This window comes from Chenopodium album, chromosome 6, assembly GCF_948465745.1.
Source record: "Chenopodium album chromosome 6, dcCheAlbu1.1, whole genome shotgun sequence".
Classification (NCBI taxonomy): domain Eukaryota; kingdom Viridiplantae; phylum Streptophyta; class Magnoliopsida; order Caryophyllales; family Amaranthaceae; genus Chenopodium; species Chenopodium album.
In genome coordinates this window covers 19,439,624-19,456,738 of record NC_137839.1, presented here as the reverse complement: position 1 = coordinate 19,456,738, position 17,115 = coordinate 19,439,624, and positions in this window count along the sequence as shown.

Below are 17,115 nucleotides of genomic sequence, written 5' to 3'. Positions count from 1 at the left end.
TACCTTCAGTTGTTTGTGACAACTTTCCGCAAGCTAGGGAATGATGTCGAAGACATCTTCTCTTGAAGTCATCCTCATTTGATGCGATAATTTTCCAAAGGAAAATACAGAAGATCCACGCCTGTCGATCTTTAAAAGTTCGCCTGAACTTTGCTTTTGCTATGCATGTACGTTGGCGCTCTTTGCTCTTGAACCTGTATGTTGGTGCCCTTTGCTCTTGAACCTGTATGTCGGTGCCTTTTGCTAATAAGCCAATATGTCGGTGCTTTTTGCTAATCAGCCAATGCTTAGGCGCTTTAAGCTTAGTGAGACGATCTTTTATCAGGTCGATCACTTTACGTAATCAAGCCGATTACCTAATCATGTCAAATTGCTTAGAGGGGCTAACTGGCGTACCAAGGAACCCAAAATATATTGCAGAAGGCTAGCACAACCTCAACAGGTGGCTGGCTGCTTAGGCGTCGCTGAAAAACAATCAGCGCCAGCCTTATGGCATTAGCGCCATGCGCTGAAATTGGCGTCTGGCGCCAAGCACAGAATGTGACGCCAATGCCTAGGGACTGGTGCCAGCACGGGAATCACTTTAAATTCCCGTTTTCAGTTCATTTCGTGCTCTGGTTTGTTGCGAACGCTGCTCGAAAGAAGTCGAAACTTCAATTGATCGTTGCTCATTCGTTTCTCAACCGAATTTGCTCAAATTGGTTGCAAATCAAAGCTCTTCTCATCCATATTCCCGATCTATGTAAGTTTTCCTCCAACTCACACCGGTTTTTATGAATTTTGGCTTGTTCATTCACGAATTTCATGAAAATTCGAAACTTATAATGCTCAATTTGCTTTGTTTATCAAGTTTTATGCCATGAAATTGCTTATTTATGTTTGTATATTTCCTTGGGAGTAATTTGAGACTTGTTTGACTCAATTTGATGAAGAAATGAGCAATCCACCATTGTTGGACCTCTTAAGGTCGTGAAGAACAATGTGGCTCGTTCTTGATGTTTTTTCTAGCAATTCTTGTTCAATTTGTCGCAATAATCACTATAGTGTTGCAAGAAATTGTTTGATTGCTTGAAAAAATACTGTCATGCTCAATTTGAATTTGTGCTCTGTTTTAGTACTACGTACTCTGTTTTTTGCGAACATAGTATCATGCGGCTAGACAAACCTTTAGATTCTATAGAACCTTAATTTATGATGATTCTGCACAATGTAGCATGGCTAGACAAAGAGGCTCAGGTTCACGGACCCGAAACACTAGACGGGAGCATGAGCCCGTGGAGGACGACACCACACCGTCCACTTCGCTTGGTCGGTTCCCAGAGTGGGATGAGAAGACCTTGTTCTTTGCCCCTGTCCACCACATTTCTGAGAGGGTGAGACGGGGAACCGAGCCTGGGAGGACACGACATCACGGCTCTGGCTGTGATGGTCTAGGCGATTTGTATAGGATGCACATCGCCAGAGATCGAGAAACGAGACTCCTATGGGAGTCTTGCGGACTGGTTGCCTTGTTCGAGACCTCCGAGGCTATGGTTACCTCCAGCGGGGGTCACCACGTAGTACGCGCTCTGGTGGAGTTCTTCTGGGACACCACCAACACTTTTCATTTTCCACGGGGCGAGATGATGGTCACTCCTACAGACTTCAGTCTCATCACAGGACTGAAGTTTACTTCTGTGCCGCTGCCATTCGACGGCGGTATCGACGTCTTTTCTCCAGAGGTCGAGGAGCTGTTGGAGCCGATTGTTGTTCGGGCCCGAGCTGAGGTCGAGACAACTCAGTTCAGTGCCAGAGGGATTCGCCGCTCGACGCTGGCAGCGGCTCTTGATGACGATGCAACCACCCGAGAGCAGCGGGTGCGCATCTTTGTGCTGATGTTGTTGTCAGGGACACTCTCCCCTGACAGGGGTAGTAGGGCATTGCTTTACTACCTCCCTGCTATTCGCGATCTTCAGCGGATCGAGACTTATGACTGGGCCAGCTTGGCCTACACTGACTTCGTTCGCGTACTGAGGGACTCGTGTCGCCATCGGTCCTTTAGGACGAACGTTGCTCTGTCTGCTTTCTGGAAAGTCGTAGAGGTAAACATTATTCCCTATAAAGTTTAGCCCTATATGTTAAGCATCATTTACTCACTCGTTTAACTTCTTGTAGATCTGGTTCTATGAGTATTTTGCCGGCGAGACCATCGCCGAGGGGGTATCCGGTGAGCGCCTCTTGGGGCGGCCACCATGTGGACCTGTCTACTGCACCTGTCCGGAGTCGGATCATCTCGGTACGACTTTTAGTGTTTATCTTGCTCTTCTGTGATGTTTTAGACATGTTCTTACCCGATTGGTATTTTTATAGGGACCTGAGGTAGTATACCGACCGTGGGGCGGTTGGACAGTCCCTGGATTAGCCGCACAGTACTCTGCTGAGCACCGCTACTTTCTGGGGACCTACGGAGCGGTTGTGTACTTAGGAGAGAGAGTTGCTAGACAGCACTCCTCCGATGCTTTTGTCGTTCCTGCTCCTCCACCACGTCACATGTTCGACGAGAGAGAGTTGTCGAGCATGGCTGAGGACTCTGGTTCCCTCTGGCGGTCCCATGTGATCCTTGGGCGGAGTTATGCTGAGGAGCTACTTCCTTTGTTGGCTCCAGCCCCTGTACCGGCCGAGGATGTGAGGGTAAGATCCTTAACTTTTTGTTTTTCGCTGTGTAGCCCCCAAGTAATACCTTGCTGATTTCTTTCTTTTTTCATCAGGATGGTCCCACTGAGTTTGTGCCACCTCGTATGTCCATCCACTACCAGGGGATGTACGGGCCGATCGAGGAGATGATTTCTCCGGCTCCTGAGGGCGAGCGCTTTGTGGAGCGGTCGATTCCTCGTCACCAGACTAGGGTAAGCCTAGTTCTAATTCAGAATCTTGTATTCAGTTATCATGCATTTTACTGACTTAACTTTCCTTGACAGTTCTCACGCGAGGTGGTCGGCTATGGCACGATGCATAGATGCCTTCCGGAGCCAACTCGTTCGGATGAGGAATGCAGCTACCTGTCGTCGCGAGACGACGCGGTCCGAGAGGTAACTTTTCTTTACTTATTATTTTTGCATTATGCTTCAGTTTTTACCTTGTTTCTGATTTAATTCTTTTTGCAGGGTCAGCCGATTGCTTCTCACACCCGTACGAGGCCTGAGGGGCGGAGAGAGCCGGCGAGGTCTAGCTCGAGACGTCGTCGCACTTCGTCCAGAGGTAGAGGTGGTCGTTCTGAGGCTGCTCGAGCCGACGTTGCTGAGGGCTCAGGGTCTTCTTCTGAGGGTGCTCCTGCTGCACCGGTAGGAGAGGCTACCTCGGCTTTCAGAGGTGGTGGGATGCACGAGGTTGGCTCGTCATCGCAGCAACCTCCGCGGTCTCAGCCTCAGGTTGACCTTGGCTGGAGCGGTCCTGTTTTTAGTTTCCCTCCTCCTACGGAGGCTGGAGCTGGTGCTGAGGCCGGAGCTGGTGGAGAGGTGACTCCTCGGACGGCGCAGTTTTATGGCATGATGGGCCTATGTCCTCCGGCGCCGTAGTTTGCTTCTGTATATGTTTTTTTATTTTGACTTTTTATAGAACTTTGCCTTTGACTTATTATTTAGACACTTTGTACTTTATGTTATGTTATTGTAAATTCATTATTATCTATTATTATGTTAGTGTATGTTAGTGTGTGCAAATGTGATAATAATTTTGCGCAAAAATTCCGTCATTTTTATTATTGATGGAGGGTATTATCCGACTCTCTCCCCCAAAAAGAAAATAAAAAGGAGAAAATAAAACGGAGAAAAAAGCTGATATTCGAAAATTAATATAAAATTCAAAAATAATTTGCTATATTTAATTAATTAAGAAAAGGATAGAAAGATATCTAGAAGAAATTAAAACGGGGCCATAAAGCCATTAACCGACTCCAATTTAATATCAAAACGCAAACTGAGCACGCGCGGCAGTCCTGCTGACGCCAGCGCTACAAAGCGCCAGCTGGCGCCAGCGCTACAAATAGCGTGTGGCGCCATAAGCTGTTGTGTGACGCCAATATCGGGGTTTTGACGCCAATGGACGCTGACTCCATATTTCATTCAGATTGAAATTCCTCGTAATTTGCGCATAAATAGCCCCCTGCTCAGCCGATTATTCACAAAATTCCAGCGAAAAAATTATTCTTCTCTTTTAAAAAAAATAATTATCATGTCTTTAGCCACAAAAACTTTCACCCAATATTCTCATGAATGGTGTCGATCTCTTAATGCTAGAGAAAGAAAAGAATTGGATTTATTTCACTTGGGGGGAATTTATGGCATTAAAGGGGTAGATCTAGACATAGACTTCATACATACCGCTTTAGAACATTGGAACATTGATACACATTGTTTTAGAATAGGGTATGATGAAATTAGCCCTTTGCCAGAGGAATTTGGTGCTATTTTAGGCTTCCCTGCAATAGACCTGGTAGTAATCCCCAGGGTAGATGCATATTACTATAAGGATTTTGAGCGCTTCTTTAACTTGAAGGAAAGGGATTTATCAAAAATAGTAGATGGCAATGTAGTGAACTTAAAAGAATTCGCACGCTATTATTTTGATAAACCGCTTTCTGAATCTTTTCACATATATAGAAGAAGGGCGTTTTTATTCTGCATGCTTAGTCAATATTGTCTTAGTAGTGGTAAAATTAATGAGGGACAATCAATTATAACCACTGTGCTAGAACAAATTGAATCAGGGAGAAATCCAATGCCATTGATAGTTGGAGATACTATGATTAGTCTAGATGAATTGAAAAGGGACCCAAAAGCACCTCTTCGCGGTTCTCCAATTTTATTACAGGTAGAAAAATAATATTTTTAATTACAGAAATAAAAAAAAAATATTTTTGTATTGTAATATTAATTTATTTGCATTGGAAATTTTTTTTTTACAGATGTGGCTAATGGAGAGGCTAGGATTAATTAGCCCTCCGGACGACATCGAAAATTATACACCCACTTGCTTTGTGAGAAGAAAGAAGCGCATCCCTAAAATTGGGCGCCATGGGTGGAAGAAAGTCATTGAATCACGTGATTTCGCTATCAAGTGGGTCATCCCATGGTGAAAAATAAAAAGGATGGTTGGTGTTAACAATCAACCTTTCTGCCGTCTTCCAAGCTTGTCTTGCATGACATATTATTACCCCTGCAGAGTAAAAAGACAATATGGCTTGCTTCAAAATATTCCTTCCGGGGATCTTCGTCCTCCCTATGAGTATCCCATATCTCAAGAAGTAGATAAATTTGACACTTACTGGAGCTCTAGACCTTTATGGGAAGTGATTACCCAAAAGGTTCCCCCTTCTTTACCTAATGATGTAAAGAAGTGCTTGTTGAAGAAGTCTTCAATTGATCAGGGTAGAACCGATGTAAAGAATCGTCTAGGTGACAGGGTGACACCGGCCAAGGAACGCTTAGGTGCAAGAATTGAGTTCAAGACACCTACAATGCCTAAGAAGAAGAATACTACTAAAGACAAGGGGAAAAGGAAAGCTACAGACAAGAAGGCTTGGGTGGAAAAGAAGCATGGGGTGCTAGCTGAAGGAGAAACAATCTATTCTAAAATTGAATGTAGGTCCTCTAAAGGATGCCTACTGGCTAAAGTAATGGATGAAGAGGAGGAAACGGAAAAGAATTGGAAAAGGACAAAGAAGGAGAAGAAAGACTAGAACATTGCTTAGCTTTAGATTTATTAGGTTCTTAATTTTTATTTAAAGTTAATTTATTTCAGCCTTATTTAAATTCCATTAACAATGCAATTTTATTTCATTAATGAAATTTCAGCTTTCAATTAAATTGTTACTTTAAATTTATTTTATTAAAGCAATGAAAAACCGAAAAGAAATTAATTTTCCAGAAATTCTTCGAGTACGGAAGTCGAAAATTTTCCGAAAAACACCGAAATTCGCCCAGATTTTATGACTGAATTGGCGTCAGTAATTGCAGATTGGCGCCAGCTATTGAGATCTGGCGCCAGGCGCCAACTCCATCGTCTGGCGCTAATGGCTTTTGGCTGGCGCCAGACTCTGTTCTGTGACGCCAATAATTTTCCGACTTTTTGTTGACTTTTGTTGATTCTGGAACGCGGAGATATCGAAAAATAAAGTGGCCGCACCCGTAATGGGTTGCCTACGTATCCTTTCCTAAGGAATCAGGCCGAACGTAGCTCTCTTGAGTGTCCTACTCAAGTAATTATGGGTAGTATTTTTTAAGTTGGTCAAGATTGGTCATGTTTGAGAATTCATTGCCATCAATGTCAGTTAATTTTGCTGCACCACCTGACAGGATTGTTTTGACAATGTAGGGGCCAGACCAATTAGGTCTAAACTTTCCCCTTGGATCTAAAACATTTTTTCTTAGCGCTTTTAATACCAAATCTCCTACTTTGATATTTCTTGTCTTGACCTTCTTATTAAAATGTCTAGCCATATGAGTTTGATAGCACTGAGTGTGATGTAGAGCTTCTAGTCGTTTTTCGTCGAGTAGGATCAATTCTTCATATCGTGCCCTAGTCCATTCGACTTCATCGAGTTTACTTTCTAGCGCAATACGCAGAGATGGTATTTCTAGTTCGACAGGTTGTACGACATCCATTCCATATACCAAAGAAAATGGTGTATTTCTTGTTGACGTACGGATTGACGTGCGATAACCCCACAATGCAAAGTGAAGCTTGTCAGGCCAATCCTTATAATTTTCTGTCATTTTCTCGATGATAGTCTTTAAATTCTTATTAGCTGCCTCAACTGCTCCGTTTGCTTGAGGTCTATAAGGGGACGAATGATGATGTTGGATACCATATTTGTGTAGCAAATCTTCACATTCGGCTTGAAAGTGAGTTCCATTGTCACTTATCATTTTATGTGGGACTCCATATCGACAAATGATATTCCTCTCGATAAAGAGTGCTACATGTTTTGCAGTGAGTTTAGCATATGATTGCGCTTCAACCCACTTTGTAAAGTAATCAATTGCTACTAGAATAAATTCGTGGCCTCCTGTCCCTGGAGGAGTGATCTTGCCAATTATGTCAATTCCCCATGTAGAGAATGGCCAAGGTGACGTGTAGGTTTAGAGCAAAGATGGAGGAACGTACTGTAAATTGGCATAAATTTGACACTTGGGGCATCTTTTCACATATTGATGGCAGTCCCTATTCATGGTAGTCCAATAATACCCTTCTCGCATTATTTTCTGGACTAACATTTTGCCATTTATATGAGTTCCACAGATTCCTTCGTGGACCATTCTCATTATTCTTTGTGCATCCACCTTCCCTACACATAGGAGAGCTCGACCTTTAGGTACCCTTTTATGTAGCTCGTTGTCTATGAGTACATATTGAGAAGCCAAAATTCTCAAGGCTCGTTTTGCTCTTTTGTCAGCATGAGGAGGGTATTCTCCCTTAGTGACATAGTTGAGAATGTCTGTGTACCATGGTTCTTCTTCTTGTTCTTCATCTTCATCTTGGACTGGGTCGTCGTTTTCTATAGCCTGTATATATGCTGGTTTGTGCCTTTTTTCGATAGTTAGAGGCATTTGCTCGATATCCGTGGGAATCCTAACCATTGAGGCTAATCTTGCCAAGGCATCAGCAAATTGGTTTTCTTCTCTAGGTAGATACGTGTATTCTACCTTCTCTAACTGGTCGGTAAGAGTTTCCAGATAAGTTTGGTAAGGGGCTAGGCTTTCGCTCCTTACTTTACACCTTTTAGATATTTGATTGATGATTAGAGAGGAATCTCCGAATATCCTTAACTTCTTTACTCCCAATGCCAGGGCTGTTTCAAGGCCTACCACGCATGCTTCATATTCAGCAGCATTGTTGGTAACGTCAAAATTAAGCTTTATTGAGATTGGGACATGTTCTTCCTTAGGTGATACTAGTAGCACTCCGACACCACATCCCTTTTGGTTTGAGGCTCCGTCGAAATACAAGGTCCAAGTATCATCTTCGGTGACCATCAAATATTCATCTGGAAATTCATTGTCCTGTATTGGTGTCGAGTCTTCTATTGGAAAATCTGCCAGAAAGTCTGACACCACAAATCCTTTAATTGTTTTTTGTGGCATAAACCGCACATCGAACTGGGCTAAGTTGACTATCCATCTTGAAATACGTCCATTGAGCGTTGATTTCTCGAACAGGTATTTGAGTGGATCTAATCGAGATACCACGAAAACGGTATGCACCAACATGTAATGTCTCAACTTAGTTGTGGCCCACACCAAAGCGAAGCACAATTTCTCGAGTGGTGTATAGCGTGTTTCATATTCGAGCATCTTCTTACTTAAGTAATAGATTGCATTTTCTTTGTTTTCTACCTCTTTTGCTAGCATGGCTCCCATTGTCTCCTTGGTAACTGTCAAGTATAACCTAAGAGGTATTCTGGGAAGTGCTGGCGCTAATACGGGAGGATTTGCAAGATAGGCTTTGATCCGGTCAAAGGCTTTTTGACACTCATCATCCCATATTACTGGTACATTCTTCTTGAGCTTTTTGAAGATTGGTTCACATATCGTTGTCAGTTTTGATATGAACCTACTTATGTATTGCAACCGGCTAATGAATCCTCGAATCTGTTTCTCGGTCTTGGGCGGTGGCATTGACATGATTGCTTTAATCTTGGTTGGATCTATCTCTATCCATCTAGAGCTTATGACGTACCCCAAGAGCTTGCCTGAGGTGACTCCAAAAGCACATTTTGATGGATTCAACCTCATATTGTATTTTCTTAACCTTTCGAAAAATTTCCTTAAGGCTACTTGATGGCCTGGACGGTCCTTTGATTTCACAATCATGTCGTCGACATATACTTCAACTTCTTGGTGCATCATGTCATGAAGCAAGGCAGTTGCTGCACGTTGGTAAGTAGCACCTGCGTTTTTCAACCCAAATGGCATTACCGTGTAACAGTAAGTGCCCCATGGTGTGATGAAAGTTGTCTTCTCCATGTCTTCTTCCGCCATGAGAATCTGATTGTACCCTGCGTATCCGTCCATGAATGAGAGAAGCGCGTGATTTGCTGTGTTGTCTACCAGAATATCGATGTGTGGCAAAGGGAAGTCGTCCTTTGGACTTGCCTTATTTAGATCTCGATAGTCGACACACATCCTTACCCTTCCGTCTTTCTTTGGAACTAGGACGACGTTGGCGACCCATTCGGGGTATTTGGATACCTTGATGAAACCTGCAATTATTTGTTTTTGAACTTCTTCTTTTATTTTAAGTGCTACGTCGAGTTTCATTCGACGTAACTTTTGTTTTACAGGTTTCATTCCTGGGATTAATGGTATAATGTGTTGAGCTATTTCTCTGTTAATGCCTGGCATATCTTCATATGACCAAGCAAGTACATTGATAAATTCTTTAAGCAAGTTAATTAAATCGGTTCTTTCTTGTTTATTCAATGTTAGTCCGATTTTAACTTCTCTTTTATGAGTTGAATCATTTGAGATGTTAACTGTTTAAGTCTCTTCAATTACTGGTGTTTTCTTTTCAAGTGTTTCCATTGCTTTAATAATTTCTTTATCTTTTTCATCGTTAGCTAAGCAATGTTCGCCATCTTGGGTTAGGGAAGAACACGAGAAGTAAGAAGAATGAGCGATATTATTATACTCTGAGATCATTACATCAAAGAGTGATATGTCTTCAGGGACTGGATCACTAACTATCCTAGGAGAAGAAATAGGAAGGGGAGGCATTATAGCTAAAGACTTAGAAGATTCTATGGGGAAAGACTCTGACTCAGACTCTGACTCAGACTCTGACGATTCTTCAAACATCGGCCCTTGTCCTGTCGTGATTGATATCTTCCTTCCACTCGGAGTAATCACCTTGATAGTCTTGCGCCACCCTTGCAATAATCCTTCAGCTGGAGTAATTAGCTTTGAAGGGTCGAAGTTTTTGCTTTGTAGGACCGTTTGAATGAGTGAAGAGTCGTCTTCCTCATAAACTGACTCATTCTTTTCTCGCCCAAACAGTAATCCCATGACGTTAAAGTCAAAGCATAGGGGTGCTTTCTCCTTATGGACGGGAGTTGGGACTTCGTCGGTGAAATAGCAATCCAAGAAAATCTCGAATCCCTGGTTGTCGTATGCCATTTACAACAAATGGTTCGGGAAATTCATGGCATGGATAGTCCTCTCCTTCTTTTATAAACTGACCATTAAGCGTAAGGGGGTACTGATCCATTGGAATTGCTTTCTTTTGAATACGAGCGTCCCTACGTGCTTTCAATTTGTCCTGGGCTCGCTTGAGATCTTTCCGAGTCGGTTCGAAACCAAGTCCGAAAGTATCTAGCTTAGGGAGGCCAGGTGACTCTATAGATTTTGCTATCCCTTTATTCTTTCCTAAGGTCATCCTAGGGAAGTGTCCTTGTTTCTTTAGCATAGTGTTGATAATCATGTTGGAATGGGGGTCGTGGCAAAGAGTTGTCCTTTCATCCTCTTGGATTAAGGAGACTTCTTCGTTAAAGCCCCACAGGTCTTCATCATCTTTGTCGTGCTCCACGTTGATGATTGGATTCTCTATTGATTTGATCCTCATTGGCGAAGCATCAATGGTGATGGGGATTCCTCCAACTATAGATTTCACTTGTTGGTGGAGAGATGAAGGGACGGCCTTTAGGTCATGGAGCCAAGGGCGTCCTAACAATAGATTGAATGAGGCTTTGATGTCTACCACTTGAAAAGTAGTAGCATGTTTTATTGCTCCTGCCGTCACATTTAGGGTTATTTTGCCGAGAGCTTGACGCCGAGTATTATCGTAAGCTCTTATTCCTTGTGTAGACGGAGTTAAATACTCATCCTTTATGCCGAGCATCCTTGCAGTCCTAAGTGGACAGACATTAATAGCCGATCCATTGTCTACAAGAGTCATGGGAACATTCATTCTTTTGCAGACTACTGTAAGGTTTAACGCTTTGTAGTGCTTGTCACCTTCCGAAGGTAAATCTTTATCAGAGAAGGTGATTAGATTAATTGGACTAGGGAGATCACTCGTGAGGAAGTTAGCTAGTCCTTCAGGAGTGGTGTCAGAATCTATCCCGATTTTATCCAAGGCATTCATCACAGCTAACCTATGTTCTCGAGATGTTGCCAGAAGCTTCCATACGTTCATCTCAACCTTTGTCTTCTTGAATTGTTTAACGATTTCATTGTCTTCGATGATAGGTATGGGAACTTGTTGTACAGTAGGCATAGGTTGTGTTGAAACGGGAGGTTGTATTCTCCCGGATCTTGTGAGGACGTCTATTGATGAATCTTCTTCAGCCCAAATGTCGTCCGTGGTGTATGATACAGAAGGTGAAGGTCCTAATATGTCTTTTAGATAGACATCTTCTTCATCACTGTCCCATACTCCATTAACATTTATGTCCTCTTCTTGTTGAACTTGGACTAATTCCTTTCTATCAATCATCTTCTGCACCAAATCCTTGAATTTGAAGCAGTTTTCTAGGGTGTGTCCTCCTGACTGATGGTATTGACAGTAATATCTATCTGTCCTTTTTAATGATTCAAATGGTCTCGGTTCGAGAGGTTTGACCTTGCCATTCTCGGAGAGCATTTCAAACATTTCTGTATACGGGATCCCAATTGGAGTATAAACTTTATTGCTCTTCTTGGGTCTTTCGGTGACTTGTAAGGGAAAGTATTTTGCCTCATAAGTCATTTTTACTGGTGTGAATTCTCCCTTAGGTTTTTCATCATATTCCTTGTGAAGTTCATTCAAAATTTTGAGAGTTTCATGTAACAGTTGCGATGTCTCCCTCAGATACAGTGTGAGTATTCGTATCTCTACCTCATTTGTTGGTTCTGGAAGATTATCTTCGACATCGAAAAAGGTCTCTTCTTCTTCCTCTTCGACGTTGGTTGCTTTGACAGGCTTAATGAGAGATGAGGGGTCAATTTCGCTTTCTTTATCGGAGATAGCCAATGTGTGAGCTAGAGGTGCATTGTCAATACTTGGTTTCTTACTGGCAGGGGGCAACGGCAGCTTGTTACTGTCAATTAGGTCTTGAATAGCTTCCTTAAGCTTCCAACAGCTTTCAGTAGAATGGCCCCTACCTTGATGATATTTGCAATGTGCATTGGGGTTCCAATTAGACGACCTCTTCTCGACTGGTGGATCTCCAAATGGTCAAATGGGAGTTATAAGACCTTTTGCATTTAGTCGATCAAACGCGGTGTCATAACTCATGCCAATAGGAGTGAAGTTTCTCCTAAACGGTTTCTTTTGTCCTTGATTATTCATGGCGAGGACTTCTCCTAGATTAAAGGTGCTAACATTAATTGAGTGGGCGGTTTTGGAAGAAGAAGGATTGTCGTTCTTCTTTCCTTTCCAGCCACTGTTGGAGTTATTGTTGGCAGCTTTAGATTTAGCCAATTCATCTTCGATATTAATCCCAATATCATAAACAGCCTTAAAGGTATGAAGGTTATTTTGATATTTAAGATGTTTTGAATATTTTTCTTGGAGGTTTTTAATGAACAGTCTCACGGACTCTTTTTCACTTGGTACCTCAATCATTTTAGCTGAGGTTTCTCTCCACTTGTTAAAGAAAGATGTGAAGCCTTCATTTTCCTTCTGTTTGAGGATTTCAAGTTCTCTATGGTCAGTTTCGACTTGAACGTTGCACTTGTACCTATCGACGAAAGCGTTTGCTATGGATTCCCAGGTAGAGGTCTTTTCTTTTTCAAGAGAAAAGAACCATTGTTGGCAAACGGTCTCGAGAGATAGCGAGAACAGAGAAGGGAAAACTTTCTTATCGATACCCTTGATACTCATTATTGTTTCAAACGCTCTTAGATGAAAGTATGGGTTGTCGATTGCCCTAAACTTTGGGATGTCGTTGGCATTGAACTTCCGCGGAAGAAGATCCTTATCCACCGAGACCCCTTGGGATGTGAGTTCTTGAAACTTGTAGTCGCTGGACAACTTGCTTAGGCTTTCTTGCATGAGGTCCATTTGTTGTTGCTTCGCGGGATCCTCGATCTTAAGTGCGAGAAGCTTCAGTGTCTCAGTTACAGTAGCCAGTTGGTTCTTGAGATCGTTAACTTCTTCCTGAGTTGCCATTATGACTCTTGCTTTCCTCTTGCGAGCTATAGGTTTGTCGAAAAGTTGAACTTGTACGAAGAGGTTATCTTTGATTAATCGTCCTTCCTTTCTTGACCACGCGCTGTAAATTAAGCTAGTTTGCGCTTTAATTACTTGACTCGAATCAATTTGATTTTATGGTTTTTATTTAAAAAAAAGGGTATGTAAAAAGTATGCATATTTTTAGGGAGCAATAATGTACATGTGTTTAGGGAACTTAAGTATTATTATTTATTGGAGGATTAATATCCGACTTACCCCCCTAAAAAAAATGACAAAAAATGACGCGCGCACACAAGACTCCCTTAATCATGGTCAAGACATGTGTATTGGTGTGTGTATTGAGTGTAAGTGACATGCTTGGACTCTTGTATAAGACCATGGAACTTAGTGCCTAAACTCAAATATTAATTCAATTAAGCATTATTGGCAGCAAAATTAACCAAATTAAACAGGAAACTGATTAATTAGACATTAGGTGATGACTCGACAAATAATCCGAACTGTCGGCCAAGCGACAGGACTGGCGTCACAATATGGTGGTTGGCGCCAGACTTTTTAGTAAATGTCTGGCGCTACACACCATACAGTGGCGCTACAGCTCAGATTTTGGCACCAATATTGGAGCCTTGGTCTGGGACTGTTTTCGATATTATTAGTCAACTGGGGTATGCCTAAAGTCGTACTAGGTCAATTCCGATTAAAAGAAGAAAAAACCTTATTGACTCGAATTAAATAATTAATTAATTAATTAGGCAAAGTTTTTTAAGTCATTAATTATAATCTCAACACAAATCAACAAACGGTTAAGAGGAGCATAAGATATATATGCACAACAAATAATGCACAATTAGTCAAGTAGGCGCAATATGGTGCAATGAGTTCGCAACCTAACCATGGCTCTAGTTCTCTAAAGTTCGGGATATGGTTTAGTCAAATAGGGTCCATGGTTAATTGTCCAGATGCACCGCGTAGAAGCCTAACCGTGAAGGGTTAACGCGTGTGGATAGGACACCGCGAGTTTTTAGAAAAAACTCACTTCCATGGTTTGGTGAATTCAACCTCTCAGATGTACCCTTTGTTGCCAGGAGCGTTCAATTGGGTAGATAGAGCATGAATTCCCAGAGGGTTATGTCCATATGTAGAACACATATGGGTTTCAGAAAAATGAGAAAAAATTCAATCAGGAAGTAGGATCGAGCAAACAATACGAAAAACCGGTCGAAATTAGAACGCATATTTCTGGCTCGGTATTGGGGGAAATTGGCGCCAACAAACAGAGACTGGCGCCAACTTTTAACTGTAGCGCCTGGCGCCAATACTGGCGTCTAACGCTACGGCTAAAAGTTTGGCGCCAAGCTCTGGCCCCTGACGCTACTTCCCACATGCCTCAGCAGCTTTCTGTGCTCAATAAAATCATCCAGTTTCGCGCGGTGTTATTTCAGTCCTAGTTGTGAAAGACATTTCTCAAATTTCCTACGTGTAAAATCCTATGTTTTTGACTCATTACGGATGGTCTTTCCAATGGGAACCTTTTTATGCATATGCCACAATGTTAATCAAAATTACGCACATGAAATACTTAGAACTTTTCGAGTCTCATCCACTCATTCTAAATCATTGCCGAAAAAAATTCAGGAATTAAAATAGAAATCCTCCGCAGTGGAGTCGCCAAAAACTGTAGGGAATAATTTCAAGCCTTTAAAATCCCACTAGCTTGAACCCCACTGTGATCATACACTAAAGTACGGTGGCGTCCAAAAGGGAAGAAGATAGAGCAAAAGAGTCGCCAACAAGTTTTTAAGGAACTTGTAAACCGTTCACGAGGTGAAGGTTACACCCCTTAACAATCCAAGAGATCGTCAACTCCATAAGGTCATGAACCAAATAAGGGTTCGGGGATGATGGTACAAATCCAACCTAAAAGAGATTGAACATGCCCTAATAATAGGCCTCTACTTTATTATGATCGTATTCATGTGCGCTTTCTGACTAACATGCAATCAATAGGATTAACCCTAAACCTGTTTAATCTATGTTGGTTGAATTTAATGCACAAATAAACTATCATTGACGATCACTTGAATTATAATCACAATTAACCCTAACAAGATTATTAATTATCTTATTAAGCGTGGTTGCAAATACAAATTCCCTTTAAGCATGCAATAAAGGTGATCAAGCAATAAAATAAATATCAAGCAACATAATAAATAATCAACATCATTAATAACAATAATATCAATCATAATTATAATCATCATAATAATGTTAAAGCATAGCAAGATCCTAGGCATGATACTAACAAGATTAATAACAAACCCTAGCATGTCACTAAGCAACAAAAATCAAATCTTTAACCCTAACATGATACTAACGATCATAAATATTAGGAAGAAAATAAAAGGCATCATAGCAATCATATTTAATATTAAAAATACCCTAGACATGATACTAGGAATATCATAATAACAATGTAAACATGATATCTACATCATAATATCAATAAATCAATTAAAGTACTTACTTGGATACCTCGTACCTCTTTCTAATAAAAAAATACACACGTTAGTAACTTCAAGGAAAATAATAAACAAAACAATTAAATGAAATAATTGAAATAGAGATTTGGGACCAAACCATCAGAAATTAAAACCTTTCACGTCTAGGGCGAAGGCAACTTCGAATATGGCTAGGTGTTTCTAGATCTAATGAATGCGGAATTTTGTATGAAAAAGTAAAGTTTAGAAAAGAATACTAAAGAATTAATATTATTGAGAATTGATGAAAGAAAGATGATGAATGAATGAATTAAGAAGAATTAGGTGAATGATAATTGGTGAATGATGAAGATAGTTGATGAAGACTTAAGAATAAGGAGAATTGGTGAATGAAAAGGATTGATGAATGGTAATTGATGATGAAAACGGAGTTTTTGAAACGATATTTATAGAGAAAATCATCCAAAAAAGATAATTTAACAAAACAGAGTCTGAAGATCGAAAACCAACCTCGGCGCCAGCCCTGGCTCATTGGCGCCAGGTCTAGTGGCTAGCGCCAGGCGCCAATGGCTGGCGTCTGGCGCCAATCCTGATTCAAGGCGCCAATGCCTGGGGTTGGACGCCAAATTGGATTTCAACGCGTTTTCGAAAATCTGAAAAATTTCCCGTACTAGAAGATAAAATAATATAAATTCAGTCGAAAATGCTATTTGATCTAATTAAAACTCTGAAGAGTCCTAATTGAATTAGGAATGAAAAGAACCCTCTAGAATGTTCTAGAAGACTAAAACCATTCCTAATTGCATTAGGAATGATAAATCATATTAGGCCCTCCCCTAGATCATTGGGCCGTACTTAAAACTCAAACCGGGCCCAGTTTAGTAAATTGGCCATAACTTCCTCAATATTCATCGGAATTGGGCTTATAATATATCGTTGGAAAGGTCTTTGCAAACCCCATCCAACTACACCACTATTGGACCCATATCATGGACCAACCAAACTGGATTGGCTGTTTTCTTAAAATAATGTTTTCAAAAACAGGAAGAAGAGAAAAGAAATAAAACTTTCCGCAACACTAGACCTTTCCACACTTTCGTTTCATTCGATTATGATTCGACGTGAAAGGTACTCATCACTGGGTTTGGTTTTGGGGAGACACAAATGGGTGTCTACAGTCGGCTTTCCTCAAGCATGGAAAGCATTTCAACAAATGTCATCTGGTGGATTCCTTCAAGCATAGGAATCTACCAAGCTCATTTGCCACCAATACACTGGTGTTAGATAAGCATTCAATCCCTTTACTCTTTTATCTGTAGAACTAACATTTTTCTACAGGTATCGGCGTATACAAAATGATTTAGGATCACAGAACGTCTTAAATCATTCTCCGTCCCTATCAACTACTTTGACTATCGTTTTCGAAACTGACGTTTCTAAAAAATCAGTCAAAGTGGGGGTTTCTATA